This window comes from Ovis canadensis, chromosome 8, assembly GCF_042477335.2.
Source record: "Ovis canadensis isolate MfBH-ARS-UI-01 breed Bighorn chromosome 8, ARS-UI_OviCan_v2, whole genome shotgun sequence".
NCBI classification, from domain to species: domain Eukaryota; kingdom Metazoa; phylum Chordata; class Mammalia; order Artiodactyla; family Bovidae; genus Ovis; species Ovis canadensis.
The window spans coordinates 90,307,476-90,330,043 of NC_091252.1; the positions used below are offsets into that span (position 1 = coordinate 90,307,476).

The 22,568-nt window shown below is 38.8% G+C and overlaps 1 protein-coding gene across 18 annotated transcripts in view; it reads right to left on the reverse strand.

Moving 5' to 3' along the window:
- IPCEF1 (interaction protein for cytohesin exchange factors 1) overlaps positions 1-22,028 on the reverse strand; it is a 172,277-nt gene extending 150,249 nt beyond the window's left edge. For 5 of the 18 annotated variants that reach the window (XM_069598766.1, XM_069598769.1, XM_069598760.1 and 2 more), the window contains exon 1: positions 21,819-22,027. The gene's annotated coding sequence lies outside the window, so the exon portion shown is untranslated. Of the gene's footprint in view, positions 1-13,094; positions 13,206-13,425; positions 13,869-20,818; positions 20,975-21,818 lie in introns of those variants that run through there. The other 13 variants (XM_069598767.1, XM_069598761.1, XM_069598765.1 and 10 more) reach the window with 9 other exon arrangements.
- Positions 22,029-22,568: the final 540 nt, after the last annotated feature.

Genomic DNA, 22,568 nt, shown 5'->3' on the forward strand with positions numbered 1-22,568 from the left:
TTTTTTATCTGTGAGCGAGAAACACAAAATTAAGTTGAGATATGAAGGCAAAAAAGTTAAGAAGCCCCCCAAACAACAACTGGCTTCAGTGCTAACCCCAAGATGAGCAAGACTTCATCTGAATAAAGCCGCTGATTATTCAAACATGTCTGAAGCCTGTTTCATGTTCCCAATACACAACTTCAAGCATGAGTTTTCCAAATTAAAAAAAAAAAAAAAGGCGAGAGAAAATTCTTGGCTTTCAAGAGGTAATCATTCCTAGGTCCCCCAATTTTCAAATCACAACACAAACATGTCTTCTAATTCTTCCCTGCTTTATTTTTAAAAGTCAAACATATTTTAAGTTCATACACTTTTCCAGAAATATAAGGCACAGTTAAATCATGAGAGCATACTCTTTAGAACACTAAGTTAGAATAAATTGATCCTATCTGATTATCATCCTATTGTTTTGGGCTTTAATCCAGAAATATTTCTCACTTTCATTCATGTATTATCATAAGCAATAACAAAGCAAGATAATAAAGAATGAAAACAAAAACTCTAGAGTGCACTATGAATCCTGGAAGCAAACCTCAGTTCATATGTAGTCAAGAAGTGAAAATAAAAAGAATAACTGTTTTCAGAGATTTGGGACTTATATTTCCAAATTGTGTCCAACTAAAGATCTTGACTTTTTTTTTCTTTTCTTTTCCATGATTATCTTTTGGCCATTTAATAGCTCATTTCACTCTGGAAAGAAAGTGATTGAATTAAAAAAGGAGATTTTTAAAAAAGAGAGAGATGAGACTGAAATGAGTATAATTGACCTCAACAGCCCTGAGGAAAAGCTTTATTTCCAAGAAGCCTGGAACATTCAGCTTAATAAAGCTTTTGGTGCATCTGAGAATTTAAATAATCCTTAATATTCTTAATTCCTGTCACACTGATTTAAAAGTGTAACAGTAGACATACTATTTTTACACATTCTGTTAAGGAATAATATGAAAAGTTGCTCAAATCCAGAAATGACACTATATACTCAGAGAAGCGTGTCTTGGGATATATTTCCTCAAACAAACAAATATACATATTTACATATTACATGTTAATAAAATAATACATGTAAAACACATATATGTACATGTTGGCTTTGGTTTGGCATTCCGACACTTTAACTTTCTATGCTTTAGAAGAAGGTAAAGAATTACAATATGTGAATAAGTAAAACCTACAGATGATTCAGTATTCTTGCCTAGAGAATCCCATGGATAGAGGAACCTGGCAGGCTATAGTCTATGGGGTCGCAAGAGTTGGACAAAACTGAGCAACTAAGCACACAGATGATCCAACTTTTTTATTCATGAACTTTCATTACATGCTAGATAAATATTTCAGGAAAAAAGATACTACATACATTTAATTGTTTTTAACTTTTGGAGAATTAAAACATGATGAGGATCAAAATGACCAAAAAAGCCTTTTAAAACCTTCCAGGAAGCAAAAAAGGGAATATTTCCCAATTCTTTTAAAGAAGGCAGCTGAACTCAGATATGAAAAACTAACAGAGACATTATAAGAAAAGAAAATTGTAGACCAGTATCCCTCATGAACACAGATGTAAAAATTCTTAATAAAATACTGGCAAGTTGAATTCAGTTACATATAGAAAGTATATTATATTATGACTGTTGGAAGTTTATCCCAGGCTTAACAATTGAAAAGCAATCAATATATGTCACCATATAAACAGAATAATAGGAGAAAATCTCACGATCATTTCAATAGATGCAGAAAGTGTATATACCAAAAACTCAGGCTCACATTGTGAAAAGATCAGGAACAAGGTGAGGGTAGAAACACTCTCACCACTTCTATTCGCCATTGTACTCAAGAAGCTACCCAGTGCAATGGGGCAAGAAAAAATTTTAAACAAATTCTACAGAATAGAAGGGAAAAAGAAAAACTCTTCATTTGCAGATGGCATGAATATTTTGAAAGGAAATCCTATGAAATTAAAACAAACAAAAAGCTCTTAGAACTAACTGAATTATCAAAAGGTGGCATAGAAGGTAAATAGAAAGTATAAATTTTGTATCTATGTTCTAACAATAAAAACTGGAAATGGAAATAAATTATAAACTAATGCCATTTATAATAGCATCAAAAAATATAAAATGGGGGAGGAGATTTGTTCAGGATGACAGAGTAGAAGGACGTGCACTCAAAATAGGGATAAATCTAACAAAAGATGTGAAAGACAACAATAAAATGCAAAAAATATTGTGAGAATTAAAGATCTAAAGAAATGGAAAGATATACCTTATCCAAGAGTCAGAAAACTCAATATTGTTACGATGTTAATTCTCTTTGAACTGATCTATCAATTCAGATCACACCCAATCAAAATTCCAGCAGAAATTTTTTAACTGATAAACTGACTCTATTATTTTTATTAAATGCAAAGGAGCTGAAAAAGACAAAACAACTTTATAACAATAACAACGAGTTACACATCTAATTCTGGATTCATCATAAAGCTAAAGTAATCAAGACAGTATAGTCTGACATGAAGTGTGGCAAATAGGTCAATGGAAAAAAGCAGAACGTCCAAAAATAAATCTACAAATATATGGTCAATTGATTTTTGATAAAACTGCATAAGCAGCTCAACAGAAAAAGCATAATCTTTTCAACAAATGGTGATGGAAGAATTGAATATCTAGGTGCAAAAACGGAAAAGGCAATGGCACCCCACTCCAGTACTCTTGCCTGGAAAATCCCATGGACAGAGGAGCCTGGAAGGCTGCAGTCCATGGGGTCGCTGAGGGTTGGACACAACTGAGCAACTTCACTTTCACGTTTTACTTTCATGCACTGGAGAAGGAAATGGCAACCCACTCCAGTGTTCTTGCCTGGAGAATCCCAGGGACAGGGGAGCCTGGTGGGCTGCCGTCTATGGGGTCGCACAGAGTCGGACACAACTGAAGTGACTTAGCAGTAGCAGCAGCAGGTACAAAAAAGAAAAAAAAAACATTTTTGATTCATATCTTTCTCTGCATACAAAATTGACTCAAAGTGAATCATACACCTAAAGGTAAAACCTGAAAGTATAAAATTTATAGAGGAAAAGATAGGAGCTTTTATTAAAATAACTTCTATTTCATGAAAGACATTTTTAAGGGAATAAAATGACAAACTATATGTGATGAAATGTTCATATTCAGAACATTTAAAGACATCTCAAAACTCAAGAAAACAATCCAATTTAAAAATTGGGCAAAAGATGTGAACAGAAGCCTCACAAAAGAAGACAGAGGTCAACTAAGCATTTGAAAAGATGTTCAGTGCTGTTACTCCTTAGGGAAATGAAAATCAAAAACACAGTGTTACCCCTACATACCTAATAGAACGGCTAAATTTAAAAATATTGGTCTCACTAGGCCTTGATATAGAAATGGAGCAAACAGAACTCTCATACATTACTGGTGGAAATATAAAATGGTCCAATCACTTTGGAAAACCAGTAGTTTCTTAAAAAGTTAAACATATACCAACTACAACCCAGCCATTCTACTCCTGGATACTTATCCAAGAGAAATGAAAGTATATGTATGTTCAAAGATATGTACACAAATGTATATAGCGGCTTTATTTGAAATAGCCAAACACTGGAAACAACCTAAATATACATCAATAAGTAAATGAGTAAATAAAATTGTGGTATACCCATTCAATGAAATATTGAAAGTGAAAACTGAAAGTGTTGGTTGCCCAGTTGTGTCTGACTCTTCGCAGCTTCATGGACTGTAGCCCACCAGGCTCCTCTGTCCATAGGAATCTCCAGTCAAGAATACTTGAGTGGGTAGCCATTCCCTTCTCCAGGGGATCTTCCTGACCAGGGTTAAACCCAGGTCTCCTGACTTGCAGGCAGATTCTTTACCACCTGAGCCACCAGGGAAGGTCACAATGGAATATTGAACCATTGTAAAAATAAATAAAACTGAATATCAATACATGGTAATAAGAGCAATGTCTCAAAATAATTATGATGAGTGAAAAATAAGACAAAAAAGGTAAAATTCTAGAAAATGCAAAATAATCTATAATATAAAGCAGATCAGTGGTTACCTGAGGATGTGGAAAATAAGGAAGGGCTGGTGAGAGGGATTACATTTCCTTGATTGTGATGACAGTTTCATTGGTGTAGAAGGTTTCATAGGTTTCATTGGTATGTGTTAAAACTTATCAAACTGTACACTTTTAATTGTGCCATTTATTAAACATCAATCACACCTCAGTAAAGGGCTTCCCAGGTAGAATAGTGGTAAGAATCTGAAGATCTCCTGGAGAAGGAAATAGCCACCCACTCCAGTATGCTTGCCTGGAGAGTCCCATAGACAGAGGAGCCTGGCAGGCTACAGTCCAGAGGGCCTCCAGGAGTCAGACATGACTGAGCAACTGAGCACAACACAGCACATGTACCTCACCAAAGCTGGTTTTTTTCCCTAACATCCGAGTATGAAATTAGTGTCCATGAATTTAAGAAACAGAAAGAAGGCCAGTGTAGCTGGGAACATAATGAATGAGAGGGAATTAAAAGGCAAAATCAGAGGTAAGCGGGGCCAGACCACATGTGTCTTTATAGGCTCAGTCAGTTGTGTGAAATACATTCAAATGGAGGATTATAAACAGAGCAGTAACATGATCTCATTTATATGAAATGCTCCTTGAGCCTTTTCCAGGATATAATATAGTTGGAATCATATAGCATGTAATCTCAGATTGGCTTTTTTCACTTAGTAAAATTCACTTAAGAATCCTCAATGTCTTTTCATGGCTTGATAGCTCATTTCTTTTCAGCATCAAATAATATTCCATTATCTGGATGAACCATAGTTTATGCATCCATTTCCCTGTTAAAGACATCTTAGTTGATTCCAAGTTTTGACAACTGTGAATAAAGTTGCTATAAACACATATTCAGGTTTTTGTATGGATATAAGTTTTCACCCCCCTGGGTAAAATCCAAGGAGTGCAGCTGAAGGATAATATGGTAAGAATATTTTAGTTTAGAAAGAAACTGACAAACTGACTTCCAAAAATGGCTGTACATATTTTGTATTCTCATCAGCAATGTATGAGAATTCCTATTGCTCCACATCCTCACAGGTATTTGGTGTTGGCAGTGTTTTGGGATTTTGACCATTCAGACAGATGTGTAGATGTATCTCCTTGTTTTAATTTGCCTTTCCCTAACAAGATAAGATGTTGAGTATCTTCATACACATTTGTCATCTTTATCTTTGGTAAGGTATATGTTCAGATATTTTGCTAATTTTTTAATCACATTGTTTGTTTTCTACTTGTTGAATTTTAAGAATATCCCTGTATATTTGGGGTAGCAGTACTTTATCAGATATGCCTTTTGCAAATATTTTCCCCGAGTCAATGGCTTGTGTTATTCTCTGACAATGACTATATTTTAATGTAACTCATTTGATACTGATTATGCCTTCAGTCCACTAAATCTAGCTAGGTGTATATAGAAAAATGAATAAGATAAAAATCAAAATATTACCAGAAACACAAAATGACAAAATATGCTAAGATGTACAGTTTTCTAAGAAATAGTTTCTATTCATATATATACTGAAGAAAGATCAGAAATCCAGTGAGACTCTTGGGAAATCAATGCAATTTGTAAGTCAGACTTTTCAGGTAATTGTAGGCATCCCCAGAATCATGGAGCACAAAGTAACAGAAAGATAGAAAGCATGGATACGGAATTATACAATACTGTTTGATATTTTGTTCCCTGCAATCATCCTATTTGGCATTTAAAAATTACAAGAAATTTTCCTAATGTCTTCCTAATTAAGATGATTGTTTTATTTTCTTTGGGAAAATGCAGGAAATCAGTTTAAATAAACATCTTTGTTAATTCTTATTTATGTAGCTGAAATTGTTAAAAAAAAAAAAAAAGAAATAAACATTTCCAGTCTTAGATATGGTCAATAATATCAAAATCTTGCTTATCAGGTCATCTTCCTCACTGTTCACCATATACTTTTATATGTTGGGTATTTTCCATAATAAAAATGTTAATTTTTTTTTAATAAATGTTTGGGACTTCCCTGGTGACTCAGATGGTAAAGAATCTACCTACAATGCAGGAGACCTGGGTTTGATCCCTGGGTCATGAAGATCCCTGTAGAAAAGAATGACTACCCAGTCCAGTATTCTTGCCTGGAGAATTCCATGGACTGGGAGCCTGGAGGGCTAAAGTTCATGGGGTCACAAAGTCATATGCTAAAATTTACCAACATGGCTTAGTCAACTGACTAGCTGTGTGGAAAACATCTTAAAAAGCTGTTTCACCAATGTAACTTTCAGGTAAATAAAAATTTGAATGCATAAAATAACAAAACTATTAAAAGTAGGTATAGGAGAATTTATTTCCTTCTGGAGATAAGAAAGCTTTTCTAAACAATACACAAAACCCAGATTCCAAAAAGATTAGTGAATGTGATGACATAAAAGTTTTTTCTGCACAGAAAAAAATAACATGCAAAGTCAAAAGACAAATGATCAACTGGGAAAAATATTTCAACACATATGACAATGAGCTCATTCTCTTAATGTAAAAAGACCTCTTACAAATCAGTTATAAAAGACCATTAAACCAATAGAACAATTAAAAAAGAACTCAAAGTCGGTTCATAGAAAACAAACACAAAAGCTTTGCAACAAATGAAAAGACAGTCAACCTCAATCATAAAGAAACAAAAAGCAAAATGGAAATGTTATATGAATGCTATTATTGGAAAGCAATTCTTAAAATATACGTCATTAAGAGTATTTAAGAGAAAAAAATTTAAGATGTAGCATGATCTATATAGTACACCTCTACCCATGTTAAATAACTAAATATGTATCTATATGCATATCTATATATACACATATATGCATTATGCTTAAATACATTCCATAGGTATTGAAATATATCCATATGTTCTACATGCATAGAATATTCTAGAACATTGTATAAACTGGTGACAGTGGTTGCTTTTATAGTGGAAGCCTGGAAATCCAGTGTGAGTGGTAAATATAACTTTCCATCCTGTGTGCTTTATATAAAGTCTAAATTTTTAAATGGATGTCTGTATTACCTTTTCAATGAAAAATAACTAGTTGATTTTAAAAAGCTAAATTAATACATTCAACAGATATTTCTTTGTGTCAGTCACTGTTCAAATGCTAAGAATATAGGTGATGGAAAAGCAACATAAATCTCTGTCCCCAACTCTAAGATGCTCCCGAGGGGAGAACCATAAAAGTCTCTAATGAATTCTGTTCAGTCGTTATTTTTTGACAGCAACTTAACAAATGTTTTCTTTGGATATGTGCCCTTCTCATTGTAAGGGAATATACTGAGTCTTACATACAATAGTAACTATAGAAACGCATTCCATGGAACTGACATAATTGTCATCATCGTAATTTGGATAGGCATTGTCAAGTTAGAAGCAGCAAGAAGAGATACATGATTCATACCTCCATATGTTTTTATACCATTTTAGAACTTCATCGTGGAGAAGGAAATGGCAACCCACTCCAGTATTCTTGCCTGGAGAATCCCAGGGACAGAGGAGCCATCTATGGGGTGCCGTCTATGGGGTTGCACAGAGTAGGACACAACTGAAGCAAGGAAAACTTCATTGTCCTTGCAGCAAAACATTTCTAACCTCTACGCCTTTGTTTACAATTTACCTATTGAGAGTTTAGAAGCCTCTCACTCCCTTATTGCTTATTATTCATTATTTTAGAATTCAAACCTATACTATGTCACGAAGATTCAGGACTAAAAGCATCCCAAAGACTTTTACTGTCATTCATACACATAAAATTTTCACCAGTGGCCTAAGTGTTCATTTCCATTGCATCCCTATGTCTTTTTCTCTAGATATAGAACAATTATGCCAACAAAATGTAAAATTATAGCTGTTAAGAATTTGCTTCACTTATTAAAAATGTATATTTTAGTTAAAGGATGGAGTAAGCTAAAGACCAATATTCTAAAATATAGTGGATGAGCACAAGGCTTGCACAGTGTTTGGTCATAAAGGGATTTCTTGGCCAATAAACGAAAAGGCTGCTTATTAAGTTTCCCCACAATTAAGAAATTTCCCCATGTTGGAGATTAACAGCACCTGTTAGCATATTAGTCCCCTAAAAAAATTCTTCAAGGAAGAAGTGCGCTTAACTCTGAGCCTCTGTTTCTTTCTTCCTTCTCTATGCTAATTAATAGATTTCTTGCCATCAGAGGAAATTATCATCTGTGCTCAAAGCAGGACATGTTTCCATTTTTAATCTTTGCTTTCCTCTCAGCAAACCCTAGGGTACTTCCTGGCCCTACTCTGAAAGTCATGTTGTCATATTTCTTATTAGCTCACAGCTAACTTCCAGCTTCTATTGGTAAAAATTACAGCATAACATACCTCTGTCACAAGGAGCTCACTCTTGGTCCCCTAGTAAGAAGAAAGTGAAGACTGACCATGTGTGTGCTTAAAACAACTGAAATTCAATACTACCTACCAGATTATTTCCTCACAAGGATAATCCTCTCTGAGAGAAGACAGCACTAACCAATAACAACAAATGCAATATCCATTTTCTTTAAGCATGGAACAAAAGAGATCCAGTTCAAACCACTTCCTCAAAACAAAATAGGATGGGAAACAACCTTCCTGTTAACAGAATACCAATGGGACTTTAAAATTACAGCCTCTCTTTCCGCTAACACTCTGCCCAAGAAAGTTTTATTGGATTAAATGTTAAAACGAATCCAAGAATTTTCTCTTACAAGTATGTTCAGACATGGATCCAGGCCTTCCAAAGTTCTGTTAGCTCTGGACTTGTATTGTCACGCCTTGCTTTCAAAGCTTCCTGGACCAAAACAGTCTACCAGCTAAAGGTGAACCTTAATAAAAGAATTCTTTGTTTCCATTTTTTTTTAAAGGTGATGTTGTCACCAAGAAAATCCTGCTACAATTTCCTTAATTCACATGCAGGACAAACATGGGCTTCCCAGGTGGTGCTAGTGGTAAAGAACCTGCCTCAAGTGCAGGAGACATAAGAGAAGTTGGTTTGATCCTTGGGTCGGAAAGATCCCCTGGAGGAGAAAATGGCAAGCCACTCCACTTGGAGAAGCCCATGGAAGGCTGCAGTCCATAGGGTGGCAAAGAGTCGGGAATGACTGAAGCGACTTAGCAAGCACGCAGGACATACACGACTGAAAAATCAGGGACCATGACATTTTCACCTTCTGGTGAAAGCCTGTGAGTGACAAATATTTATCTGGGAATCTAAGCTTATCAAGAAGCTAAAACTGGTCATTTTGTTTAAGGGTGTGCTTAAGAACTTTTTGATTTAAAAAAACACCTTGAAAACTTTGAAGAGATTTCTCTCCTTTGGCAAACAGAACTGGAGACTCAAGTATTTTGTCTCCAGTTCTGCTTGAATTGCCACGTCTTCTCTGCCAGCTGGGTGCCCTCCCCCAGCCCCATCTGTGCAGCTTGCTAAATCGCTGGGGAAACCACCAGGCACAAAGTCAGCGCAAATACCCTCCGAGCCCAAAAGAAGCTGTCACTTAATGAGAGAGCCTGAGGAGAGAAAGGGAGATTGGGTAGGGGCTCTGTTAAAAAAAAAAAAAAAAAGCTCATTACAAGGTAAAGAAAAATTATCAGTAAAGATGTGTGTAATCAGGAGGTTTCCCCCAAAACATTACAACATCTCCATGTTCAGCTGATCTTGAAGCAGGTCTGGTGGGGGGTACCCTGGAGGGGATCATGGTTGGAGAGAGTTGAAAGCAATTTCTTCTAATGAAAAAGCCAGCATTAGCTGCTGCCTTGTGGAAATACAGGCTTGTCTCTCATCCAAAGTGCCCAAACCCAGATCGACTTCCTTTCTGACGGCCTTTGAAGTGTTACTGAAACTCAAGTCATGGGTTGGCTCCTCAAATGAGCCAGTTTGTTCAGATGTCTTATCAGTCACAGACTCAACCTTAGTGCCTTGCACAGGCACAGCCTTGACAGAGATGAGTATTAGGAGAGAGGAAGGATGAAATGAAGGAAATCTACCATCTTCACACACATAGGACAATACTGCATTATACTGAAAAACATTTTAAATCAGAAAAAAAGCTGAACGAATCTTCAAGAATAAATGCTGCAGTCTTTGTTGCCGGGCAGTTGACATTTAGAGGGTCTGGACTAAGTGTTTATCGGCTTGAAGCTGTGGGACAGATGAGCCAAGCGGTTTGGCAACCAATATTAGCTCCCAGTCGGAACCGGCTAATTCACACAATGGCATTGTAACTCATAACGACTGAAAGACTTCTTTTCCAAGAATGTGTTCATGTTAACCCAGATTTAACAGTGGAGAGTCTGGGAGTCAGGAAATCTAGGCAGTGAACTGAGCGTTACCTCTAACGAGCTGCTCACACTTGAGAAATCACAAAAGCTCTTTGGACCTCCATTCCCTATCCATTAAGTGATAAATGGAGAACAAATGGCGTCCATGGTCCCTCTGAGCCAAAATAGGTTTGGTGTCTTATTCTGTGCAGTAGGCACTGACGTCAGGCCTCCAACACAGGTGGGGAGAGGCCTTCTGAAACATCCAATATAAGCTAAGAATACTTGCTCAGTGGGATGACCCAGGCTAGGACACAGTGAGGAGCAGAAGATAATTAAGCTTGAATTCAAACTTTACCTAGATGATAAACCAGTAGAGACAGCTGACTGATCAAAGGCAGTAGGATGCTCCAGAGGCAGAAACCTCCTACAAGAAGCAGTAGACCAGATTAGAGCCTCAGTTCAGTTACTCACTAGTAAAATGACCTTGGACAAGTCACTTCACCATTCTGAGCCTCAGTTTCCTCCATGGGTCCATTACTATCTGCCCTGCACACAGACAGCACAAAGTCGATCCAAGAAAATGTGCACAAGCACCCTTGGGTGATTGTAAAGACATCATAGCTCAGAGGTTCCACACGAATAGGCCCTTAGGATTTAGAAGGAGGTCTCCTTCGGAAAAAATCAAACAAAAGCAAACAAAAGGGTAGAACACTTTTTGAGTAAACAGCTTCCTACTTTCCCACTTATAAAATATGGACACTGAAATGTCAATAGGTGAAACTTCAGTGACTCAGACGGTAAAGAATCTGCCTGCAATGCAGGAGACTCAGGTTTGAGCCCAGGGTTGAGAAGATCCCCTGGAGATGGGAATGTGTCTACCCACTCCAGTACTCTTGCCTGGAGAATTCCATGGACAGAGGAGTCTGGTGGGCTATAGTCCATGGGGTCACAAAGAAGTCAAACAGAACTGAGTGACAATCTCACTTTCACTTCACTTCACTTTCTCTAGCCTCTCCAAGAGAACAGGGAGCAGACTGTTCATTGGAAATGACGGCAGGATAAAAAGACTGCTAAGCCCAAGTCTTTGTCATACTTACTCAAAGCCCCAGACCACGCAAGACATTCAAGGAAGCAAAAAAGTCAGAGAATCTCTGCTTTACACCAGGAAGCAGGACACATGCTGAGAGGCAAGGCAATCGATAGAGTTCAGCAGAGGGATTAGTCCAGTATGCCCAGCTAATCCTGAAAAAGAGGCCCAGAAACCTGGGAGTAAGGGTAAAGACAAAAGAATAGGGCACAGCCAAGATTTCCTGGGGGGTACTGATTGGGTGAACAGGTTGAAGAAAAGAAGACTGTTTTTCTTGCATGAATAACTAGGAAGAGAAGTATTAGACAACAAAGCTACCTTGACCTAGAAAATATTAATACAAGTGTGATTCGACAAAGCAAAATTAACCCCTAAATGAGGGGGGAAGAGAGCTTAATGATTTTTAAAAATTATACCCAACCAAGTTTATTTGTTTTGATCAACTGTCCATGAACTCTCCAAAGAATATAAGAACAGCCAGAGAATATTGAGCATTCAATTCTAAACACATGTAATAGAAATATGATTTTAAAATGTCAGAGTACAGTTGTATCTCTTTTTTTTCAAATGCACACACATATAAAGAAAAAGGACAAAGTACTGAAATTTTTGCACCAAAATGTTAACTATGTTTAGTTCAATATGGTAGGAAAATGGGAAATATTTATCTTTTCCTCGTTTATTTGCATTTTGACAATCAAGATGCATTATATGTATGCTAAAAAAATAAGTATTTTTAAAAACAAGCAGTAAATAGCATGATAGTTAATAATATAAATTTAGCATGAGGTTGAATGCAAAGTATTTGCCTAAAGAAATCTTTTTAATACTCTCCTTTTATCTAATTTGGTATTTACAAATCTTTTTTCTCAAGAACTTCTTCTGGTCTTAAATAGAAACCATGAAAGGAGACTATTTAAACACACCTCAAAATCCTGCCTGCCTAACTTTTAATGTCTATTTTGTTCCCCTTTTCAATCTGAATGAGGCTTTGTCCCAAGCCTCCTCAGCTGTGATCTGGAAATGTCTTTAGAAATGAGATATTCCACAGCACTTGGGCAAATCGGTGACAAGCGCTCCTGACATTATATTCTTCACCCAAAAAGGCATCCTCTGGCCTAAATGGAGTTAGATGACATATACTCCCAGCCAGGGGATGAGAGAAGAGGGCAAGAAGCACAAATCAGCCTTATCTAAAAATAAGAAATCTCGTGGCATCCTTTTCCCTCTTCCCCCAAGGCAGCCATATGTTAAATTCTGGTGCCAGAATCAAAGGTTGGGCTTTGTTGGGGTTGAGCTCCTGACTACACTACTTTCCACGCGACTTTGAGCCAAGTTCTTAACCTCTCTGAACCTGTTTTTTCATCAGGTGAGGGGGAGGTAGCACTTTCCAGAGTGATTTGATTGAGAAAATTAGACAATGATTATACTGCCTTTAACACCTTCCCTGGGAGGCAGCAAGTACACGTTAACTCTTAGTGATAACAGTAGTGCCAACTACACGTGACGCCCAGCTGGGAATGTGGAAATGTGCAGCCTGTGTGAGAAACTACAGCTGGAAACAAGGAGCCCTCACGAACCCTATTTTCTGGCTTCACTTGAAAGCTCACCTCAGTGGCGCTCACTGCCCAGGAAGTTCTAAACACTGTAGAGGAGACCTCACTGGCCAGGGGTTTCCATCCATTGGCAAAAGGCGCAGGTCCATGGTAAGAAACATGAGGCTGTGGGGAGCAGACGGCAGTGCTCAGTATCTGAACTCCATCCGGGACTGAGAGGAGAATCTTGCTAACCCGCACCCAACATAGATCACAGAGGAGTAAGTGTTCAATGCAAAGTGGAAACGACCCCACGTCTAGGACTCTGCTGCCCCCAGGAACACCAGACTGAAAAGCAAGTCCCTTCCAAAGGAATAGCCAAGCCTTGCTTGCTCTGCTCACTTACTCCGCTAAGTGGTCTGGGGTCTCTCTCCTCTTGATGGCTTCTCAGGACAGGATAGCTGGGGGTCTGATGTTCTTGTCAAGGAAACTGATCTGTATATCACTCTGGAATGCAGATGAGCATCCACAAAATAAATTGTGCTCTAGTGCCTACCTCCAACCCTGCTCGACAATTCCCTCTAAGTCCCTGTTGCCTACGCAAAACGGCTCCAGTTGGTTAATCAAGTTGAAAATTCAAGTCCAGGGAGCTCAGCGGCTTGTGTTTCAGGGTGAAATGCAGCTCGAGCTGGAAATCCTGGCCAAGTTTCACCAAGAGAGTTCAAGTTCAGAGCTTTCTCTTTGACAGAATGGCTGGTGCTGACTCTAACCAGGAAAAGGTAATGTTAATTCACATGATGATAAGGGAACTTAAAAGGTGATCATGTCTGTTCTCTTGCAGTAAAACCCCTGGAAAACATGAGATATCCAAAAGGCTCTTGGTGAATGTTAAATATTCAAACATGGCCTTTTCATCATATTATATGATTAGTATTTACATTCACGAGTGAGAACAATTCTTTGCCTATTTTATCAGGATCATAAGAGAGGCTTGGAGTCATGGTTCAACAAGGAATCAGCAAATAAGGCCTTTGGCATAATTTGCCTTAGGCTTTTAATAGGTAGAAAGAACAAAGTTGTTATAACTGACCTGTACTTCAAGTGAATTAATAAAATGTTCCTGCCACAACCATTAGTTTGCTAAACTTGCAGAAGTTTCAAGAAGTTGATGAGGTAACATGTAGTTATCAGACCAGAAAAACTAGTGCAAACATCCCCCATATGGTTTTATACTCTGAGTTATCCAAACAGAATAATCATAAACAAGTAGCTTTGTAACCGTAAAAAACATGGTTTTCATGCTCCCAGTCATTTTCTCAGTTTTTTAAAAGAATCAAAGGTTTCCTCCTTAAAATGTGACTTACTCTAAGTATAGCCAAGTGTCTTCTGGGTGAGAAGTGACACCTTACACTGAATTATATTCTGTGGGAGTGGATAATATTAAATTGAGACTCCTGGGAAGAATTTTGAGTCAGCTCCATTTCTTTCCTTTTTTTGAGAGGTCTTTTATTTTCCTATTTTAGATATGTTTGGTATCAATATAAAAATTTGTCTATAAATGGTTAAATGTTCTATTCCTATGTAATATTAGAGATTAGTACACCAAACTCCTAATTTCCCTTCTTGAAAGTCAGGGGAAAAAAAGAAATTCTAATTTGTTCAATGTGAAAGAATCTAACCAGTCACAGATTTCCATTGAGCATTTTGAAAGAAATTACCTAAAATTAATAACAAGTCTAAAGAAAGTTGATTATTAATAAATTAAGAGGAGGAACAAAAAGATATTTTTAGTTTTGAATAGACTAAATGAACTAGCCAACCTACAGTAATGTTTTCCTGCTATAAGAATGTTGTTCTGCTAGGGATAATTATGGTAATAGGGATTAGGGTAATCTAAACTGGACTGACTGAAAAGAGGAAGTAAGAGATTCTTAAGTTGCAGAAAAACCCAAGAATATACTTAAAATCCTGGCTATTTATGCTGCCATTAAAACAGCTATGCAGATACCAAACTAATTTTATGTATCAAAGGGATCAACAATCATAGGTGAAACAACGAAAATGACCCAACATCGATGACCTGGGAAGTCTCTGTTAGCTATATGCTTAGATTGAAGTCTTGAGTTTTTATGTTTGGACCAAAACAGTATCCCATCGCATCATTTTTCATTTCAGAATATTTGAACTTTTCTTTCGCTGTACAGCTTGAGGAAGTAAACAGCCTCTCAAACGGACACTCATGTTCCATATCTAGTAGATGACCACAGCAGTGTGATAATCTGGAATCCCCAACTAGACTCAACTCATGAAAGGAGGCTCTTTCACAGATTTCACAATAGCCTAATTTCCATTTTGTTAATGTGTCCCATTGTTCAGTGTCTGTATTCATTCCCATTCAATGACGAAGTGGATCTACTGTTTGAGGCCCAGTGCCACCGGTTAGAGTCAGAGAAATGAGTCAGGCTGGATTTGGTCCCTAGAAGCACTTGCCAGCAATTAGATGAGTTTATGACTGTTACTCCTTACTGCCTTTAGTTTCCTAGGGCTGTAGTCACAAAAGACCACAAGCTGAGTGGCTTAAAACAATAGAAACTTACTCTCTCGTAAGCCTGGAGACCAGATGTCTGAAATCAAGGTGTCATCAGGACCACGCTCACCATAAAACCCACAGGGGAGAATTCCTCCTCACCTTCCCTGAGGCACCTGGAAGGCTGGCCATTCCTTGGCGACCACTGGCTTGCAGGTACATCACTCCGATCTCTGTCTCCCTCATCACATGGCTTTCTCCCTGGCTACCTCCAGCTTCACAAGGCTTTCTTCTTATAAGGACATCAGTCTTCTTGGATCAGAGCTCCTTTCATTATGACTTTAACTTAATCACATCCACAACTCCTCCTTTCCAAATATGACCACACTCTGAGGTACCAGAGGTTAGAACTTTAGCAGGTTTTTTCCCTTGGGGGAGGAGGCACAGTTTAACTCATAAACTCCCTACTACCTTTCATCCAATCCTCTTTCGCCTGTAAAACTCTTATATACCAACTGAGTCTCTACATGATAAGATAATAAAATCTGAGCCAAGACAGAAGGCCCCTTTGGTTTATAATGTTTTCACCTTCTTCAAAGCATTTCCACTTAATTGTATTTGGTCCACACAACAAAACAAACTGGATAGGTATTTTTTCCTGCCTGATATTCTTATCAGGTTTTATGGATGAGAAAACTGAAGTATAGAGAAGTTAAAGGCCTTGCTTGGTAGTATACAACCTTTATACTACCACAGGCAGAATACTCAGGCCTCCTAACCTCTTCATCTGTGCTGTTCCCACTAATAAACAGGGCCATAGTGATGTAATATCATCACTATGGGTGCACTGACACTCAATAAAGAAACTGGATTTTTCAAATTAAATAGGACATTCTTACAAAAGAGCAACAGGAGGGACCCTTGTGATGGTCAAGGGTTATGTCTCTTGACGAAGGTCACAGACTATCCAAGGATGGTTCTGAAAGTCATGAAGCCCACTGGCTCTCCAGACTCCTTTGGTTCCATTTGGTTGAGAAGTACTCCCTACATAATCCTTTCAGTTCAGTTCAGTTCAGTTCAGTTCAGTCGCTCAGTTGTGTCCAGCTCTTTGTGACCCCATGAACCGCAGCACACCAGGCCTCCCTGTCCATCACCAACTCCTGGAGTTCACCCAAACCCATGTCCATTGAATCAGTGATGCCATCCAACCATCTCATCCTCTGTCGTCCCCTTCTCCTCCTGCCCCCAATCCCTCCCAGCATCAGGGTCTTTTCCAATGAGTCAACTCTTCGCATGAGGTGGCCAAGGTACTGGAGTTTCAGCTTCAGCATCAGTCCTTCCAATGAACACCCAGACTGATCTCCTTTAGGATGGACTGGTTGGATCGCCTTGCTGTCCAAGGGACTCTCAAGAGTCTTCTCCAACACCACAGTTCATAAGCATCAATTCTTTGGCCCTCAGCTTTCTTCACAGTCCAACTCTCACATCCATACATGACCACTGGAAAAACCACAGCCTTGCCTAGATGGACCTTTGTTGGCAAAGTAATCCTTTAGGTCAGCCTAATGGCAACCCACTGCAGTATTCTTGCCTGGAGAATCCCATGGACAGAGGAGCCTGGTGGGTTATGGTCCATAGGGTTGCAAGAGTCAGGCATGACTCAGCAACTAAACACCACCACCAAGAAGTAGCTACATTGACAACCACATACATGCAGTCAGGTCAGGACACAGGGAGTGCTCCCACCAAAAAGAAAAATTCCTTTCCATTAACTCTTCAACCAAGAAATAGAAAGGAATGTCAGTTAAGGAGATTTCAAAGTAGGAAGTGAATCTGTTCATATTCCCCCTTGGTCTCCCAATTCTTGGCCTCAGTGCACTATCTTATATAAGAAAATATTGAATGCAAATGAAATCAATGCAATGTCATGTACACTGGTAGTTAGGCCACAGGCTCAGAAATGCACAGAGCTCTGGGCTTGAATCCTGTCTCTGTACCTGCCTAGCCGAGTGCTTTTGAAGTGAAGTCAAGTGAAGTCGCTCAGTTGTGTCCGACTCTTTGCGACCCCATGGGCCGTAGCCTACCAGGCTCCTCTGTCCATGGTGCTTTTAGGGTATTTTAACTCTTGAAGCTTCAACTTCACGAACATAACAGCAGTGCTATCAGTATTTCCCAGGACTGTTTTGAAAAGAGATTGCTTTGACAATTGTTCATGTGAAAATAAATGTGTTGATTACAGTGCCTTGTTCAACAATATCTTTGGTTTGTATTCAGTGCTCCACACATGAACATTCAGTAAATGCCAGGGACCATCTGTTCCAAAGTCGACCACGTTGCTACTTCTAGTTCAATTTGTATTGCGTACTGACTGGGTTACCTGGTTTTTACAACTAGACAGAAGGTTCACTGTCTGTTTGGTTTAATTCTTTCATCCCTAATCTAAATTTCAGTTTTCACTGAAGAACTGGTCATTTTTTATTCAGAATTTTTTTAAGAGCTCTTCCATACTCTAGCAATTTGGGGATGAATTTAAACTTGTTAACTTTTCACTTTTCAATGCCTTCTATTTCAACTCCCATGTCAGTTTAAGAAACCTGTTTTTTGCTCACATTTGTTCATTTTTTGCCTCTTTGTCTGCCAGTAACCTCTCACTTGATCATTTCTAACACAAGGACAGGAGACTTGTTCCAGTGCCTATAAGCCAAAATAAATGATTTTGGTTAAGTCTCTGATAAGGGCCTCCTCCACAGTGACCAGTCAGTACTGAGTGGGATGGCCAAGACCCTAAGAAGAAATATTTGCTACTCTACAAAAATATTTTTCTGATCTCTCCCCAGGTATACCAAGATGAAAAAGACAAGTCAATATTCCCTTAAAAACTAGTTACTCTTATGACAGCAGATATAAACTTAATTTAGAACTATCCAACTGACAGTTGAACTTGCTAGAATGTCACCCAATACAGCTTCAGAGGCAGTTATAAATCATCTAGAGAAAATAGCCTTTTTTCGTGTGTTTCTAGGAACCAAGTAGGCTAGTCAGCCCCAGAGGGGATCTGGTTCACTATTCTCACTTTAGAGCTGTCACACAATTCTGCACCAGACTTAATCTCAAAGGGGATTCCCCATGAAGATTAAATAATCTAAATCACGTCATTTCAACTGCAAGGAACCACAAAGTTTAGCACACTATAACTAAAAACTACTTAGTGGAAGATTAAGAGTTAAAATTATGTTGATTTTTTTAACTTTTATTTTGTTTTAACATTTATTTTGTTTTCAGATTGTTAGGGTAGTCTCAATATGCTTCACTAATGAAAAATTTGAAAAAAAAAATAGAAAAGCTTGAAGACAAATAAAACTATCATCAGCTATAAACCAAATTGGTGGTGGTGGTGTAGTCACTAAGTATGTCTGACTCTTGTGACCTCATGGACTGTAGCCTGCCAGGCTTCTCTGACCATGGGATTCCCCAGGCAAGAATACTGGAGTGGGTTGCCATTTCCTTCTCCAGGCGATCTTCCTGACCCAAGAATCGAACCTGGGTCTAGTGCATTGCTGGCAAGTTCTTTACTGACTGAGCTATGAAGGAAGCCCATAAACCAAATTAATTATATGTTAATGTATTAACATATGTACCTCAGTCTTGTTTCTCTGCAGTGTTTTACTTAGCTGAAAGTTGTTTCTTCTTTTTATTAATTTAATCTTAGTATATCACAATATTTCATAAACATCATTATATTGATGGTCTTTTTAATACACTATCATGTATTTAACAATCTTGAAAACTAGGCATATAACATTTATTTTTAATCAATAATTCATGAATCATGCTTATTTTGTGAAATTTAGAAAACAGCAAAAAATAAAGAAAAGATAAATTGGTGATTAACTTTGTAAGTGTGACCATAGAGTTTTAAAAACTGAAGAAAATATGTTGTCAACTGCCATTTGGTAAAGATCTATGAGATGGCAGGCACTATGCCACTGCATTTCTGATCCTTACATGACAGCAGAAAAAGCTCATTTTATTATAATCATCACTTTGAAGGTTCAGAGGTCATAGAGCTAGTAAGTGGTGGATACAGACTTTGAACAGCTGTGTCTAATCCCCAAACTGTTTCCCGACTACATCACACTACCTCCCATCATCACCTCCACTTCACGACTTCTTCCACCGCCACCTCCATCACCACCACTATCATCTCTACCATCACATCTATGGATCTTTACCATCACCTTCACCAACACCTCTCTCCATTATCACCACTTTCAACACTATCTCCATCATCAGCTCTATCATGTCCTCCATCATCCCTCCACCACCACCTCCAGCATCTCCACCACCACCTCCAGCATCTCCATCACCACCTCCAGGATCTCCACCACCACCTCCAGGATCTCCACCACCTCCAGTCTCCACCACCACCTCCAGTCTCTACCACCACCTCCAGCATCTCCACCAGCACCTCCAGGATCTCCACCACCACCTCCAGCATCTCCACCACCTCCAGGATCTCCACCACCACCTCCAGCATCTCCACCACCACCTCCAGCATCTCCACCACCACCTCCAGCATCTCCACCACCTCCAGCATCTCCACCACCTCCAGCATCTCCACCACCTCCAGCATCTCCACCACCACCTCCAGCATCTCCACCACTTCCATCATCATCATTTTCAGCACACATTTCCATCATCAGCTCCACCACCACCTCCGCATCACCTTCATCATCACTGCTCTACCACTACCTCGACCATCATCTCTACCAGCAGCTCAGACTCTACGTCACCACCACCTTCACCACCACCACTTCCATGCCCCCTGCACCTCCACACAGGCCACCATAATGCCACTCTTAAGGTTCCTTATCATCTCTTTTCTATATACCCTTTCTTCTCTTCCCACCTTCACATTCTCCTCTCCTGCTTCACTCTGACCTTTTCCAACCTAGACATCCTTATGTGCCTGAGTCATAGAGATAAGGCAAACACTGCCAGACTACACTCATTTTATGAACAATCCCATTCAATCATTCATCCATTGCACAAACACTGACTGAGAGCTTAGTATGGGACAGGCACTGTTCTGAGCACTGAAGAATTCAGTAATTTTTCCCTTTGTAGGATTTTCTTCAATCTCAAAGAGCTTATAGAATTTTCTTCACTCTCACACAGCATTTACCCCATTAAACTTGCTTGAGTTCCCAACTCATTCTGCCTGGCCTCCACAGCAGATGGAAAGCAGAAGTGAACTGCTCAAAAAGGATACGCAAGTAAAAAGGAAAGTCTCAGGCAATAGTCATGAAGTAACTTTTTATCACTTATTGCCACAGCAAGCCACCACAGGAAAGAACTTCCTATTTCCATACTGCTTAATGCAACTTGCCTATAAGAGTTCACACATGGACTGTCTTCAGAGAAGATACTTGAGAAATAAAGAGAGGAGAGGGAAGTTTAAAAATAAAGAATAAGTATACCAACAAATATACAAACTGAAGTCCTTTTTCTTCTCACTTGCATGATGTGCGCAGAAGGAAACCTATGTTCTTTCTGTTTCTATTTCCAAGTCAAATTTTAATTAGCTGTAGAGGAATCCGAGTCTGTGTATGACTATACGACGCCTAAGAACACACAGGCCCCTACATACTAATAAATTCCACTACTACAGTCAGTAATGCCTTAGTGACTTATAATCCTGTCTCTTACAATTAAGTTTCTTTCACATATTCACAAGCAAAGAAAACCAAATGTTCCAGACGTCCTGGGTAAAAACCTCTGAACCAACATTACCTAAGTTCCCATTTCATACAGAGATATCTTATCAAGCCTGTCTTTTTATCTAAAAGTAAAATCCCCTCCAGCAGTCTGCATACAAAGGAGGATTCTCTACAAAGAACACACCTTCTCAAAAGAGGCTGGCCCCAGAGTGTTTTCCCAGATGAATTCCTCAGGACCCACACACTTGAGGAACTGAGTTTTTCTAAATCAAACCCGTGGTCTGCAGTCCCGGCAGTTATCAATACAACATCTACTATAGAAATAGAAGAAAGGAGAGTTCACGGTTCTCTCCTTCAAAACTCTAACAGTGTCTGTAGCACTGGACTTCCCAACAGCAAGTTTATGAACAGCTGAGCAAACATGATATCCCAAGAGTCACATCTTACTCACAGCTCACTATTTTAAAGAGAGTGCCAGAATATCCATTGCTTCACCATCTTGAGATGCCAAGCAATGACTTTATACGTCAGCCAAGGAGTGGTTTTACTTACATGCAATAAAAAGAGAGCAAATCCAAGCACCAGCTCTTTATGCCTGATTTCAGAAAATTCATAATACCCTGAGGTCAAGGTTGAGGATTCCTCCATATGCAGCCACAGTTCAGGCAGCTCCACAAGACGACCATTAGAAGCTGGCCAGAGAAAAGAGCTCTTTCAAAAGAAGAGGAAGTGTCATCTCTACTTCCCCAATCTCATTGTTCTTCCTTCTTATTGTTAATAAGCCTTCCTTGATTCCAAAACACATGACACAATTCATGTAAATTAGTTACGTCCCCTCTGTCAGACTCCATTGATCACTAAACACTATTCAGTATGTTCATTTCCAGGACACACGTGGGAAACAGTACATCATTTTGCATTCTCATTTTGGAGGCAAAGATGTTTATTTGCAGGCGAGGGTGGGGTGGGGTGGGGTGAGGTCATTTGCAGAGCTGTTCCTGGTGGGTTTAGTTGAAATCCACATTTTTATCATCAGCCTCTTTTAGGCTCAATGTTCTCTTGCATTTCCCTTCTTTCTCACCTCCTAGTGTTCGGATTACTCCTAAATAGATGACACAGAAAAATGTGCAGAAAGTATCTTATGTTAAAAATAAGTCAGCCTGCCTTTCTCCTGCAGCATAATTAATAGATTCTCTAACTTTAAAACTTTCATTTCACATGCTCGAAAAGGCAAATAACAGGGGAAAATTAGGGAGACCGGAACTCACCATCAATAAATGCCTGCCCTCAGACTTCTCGTTT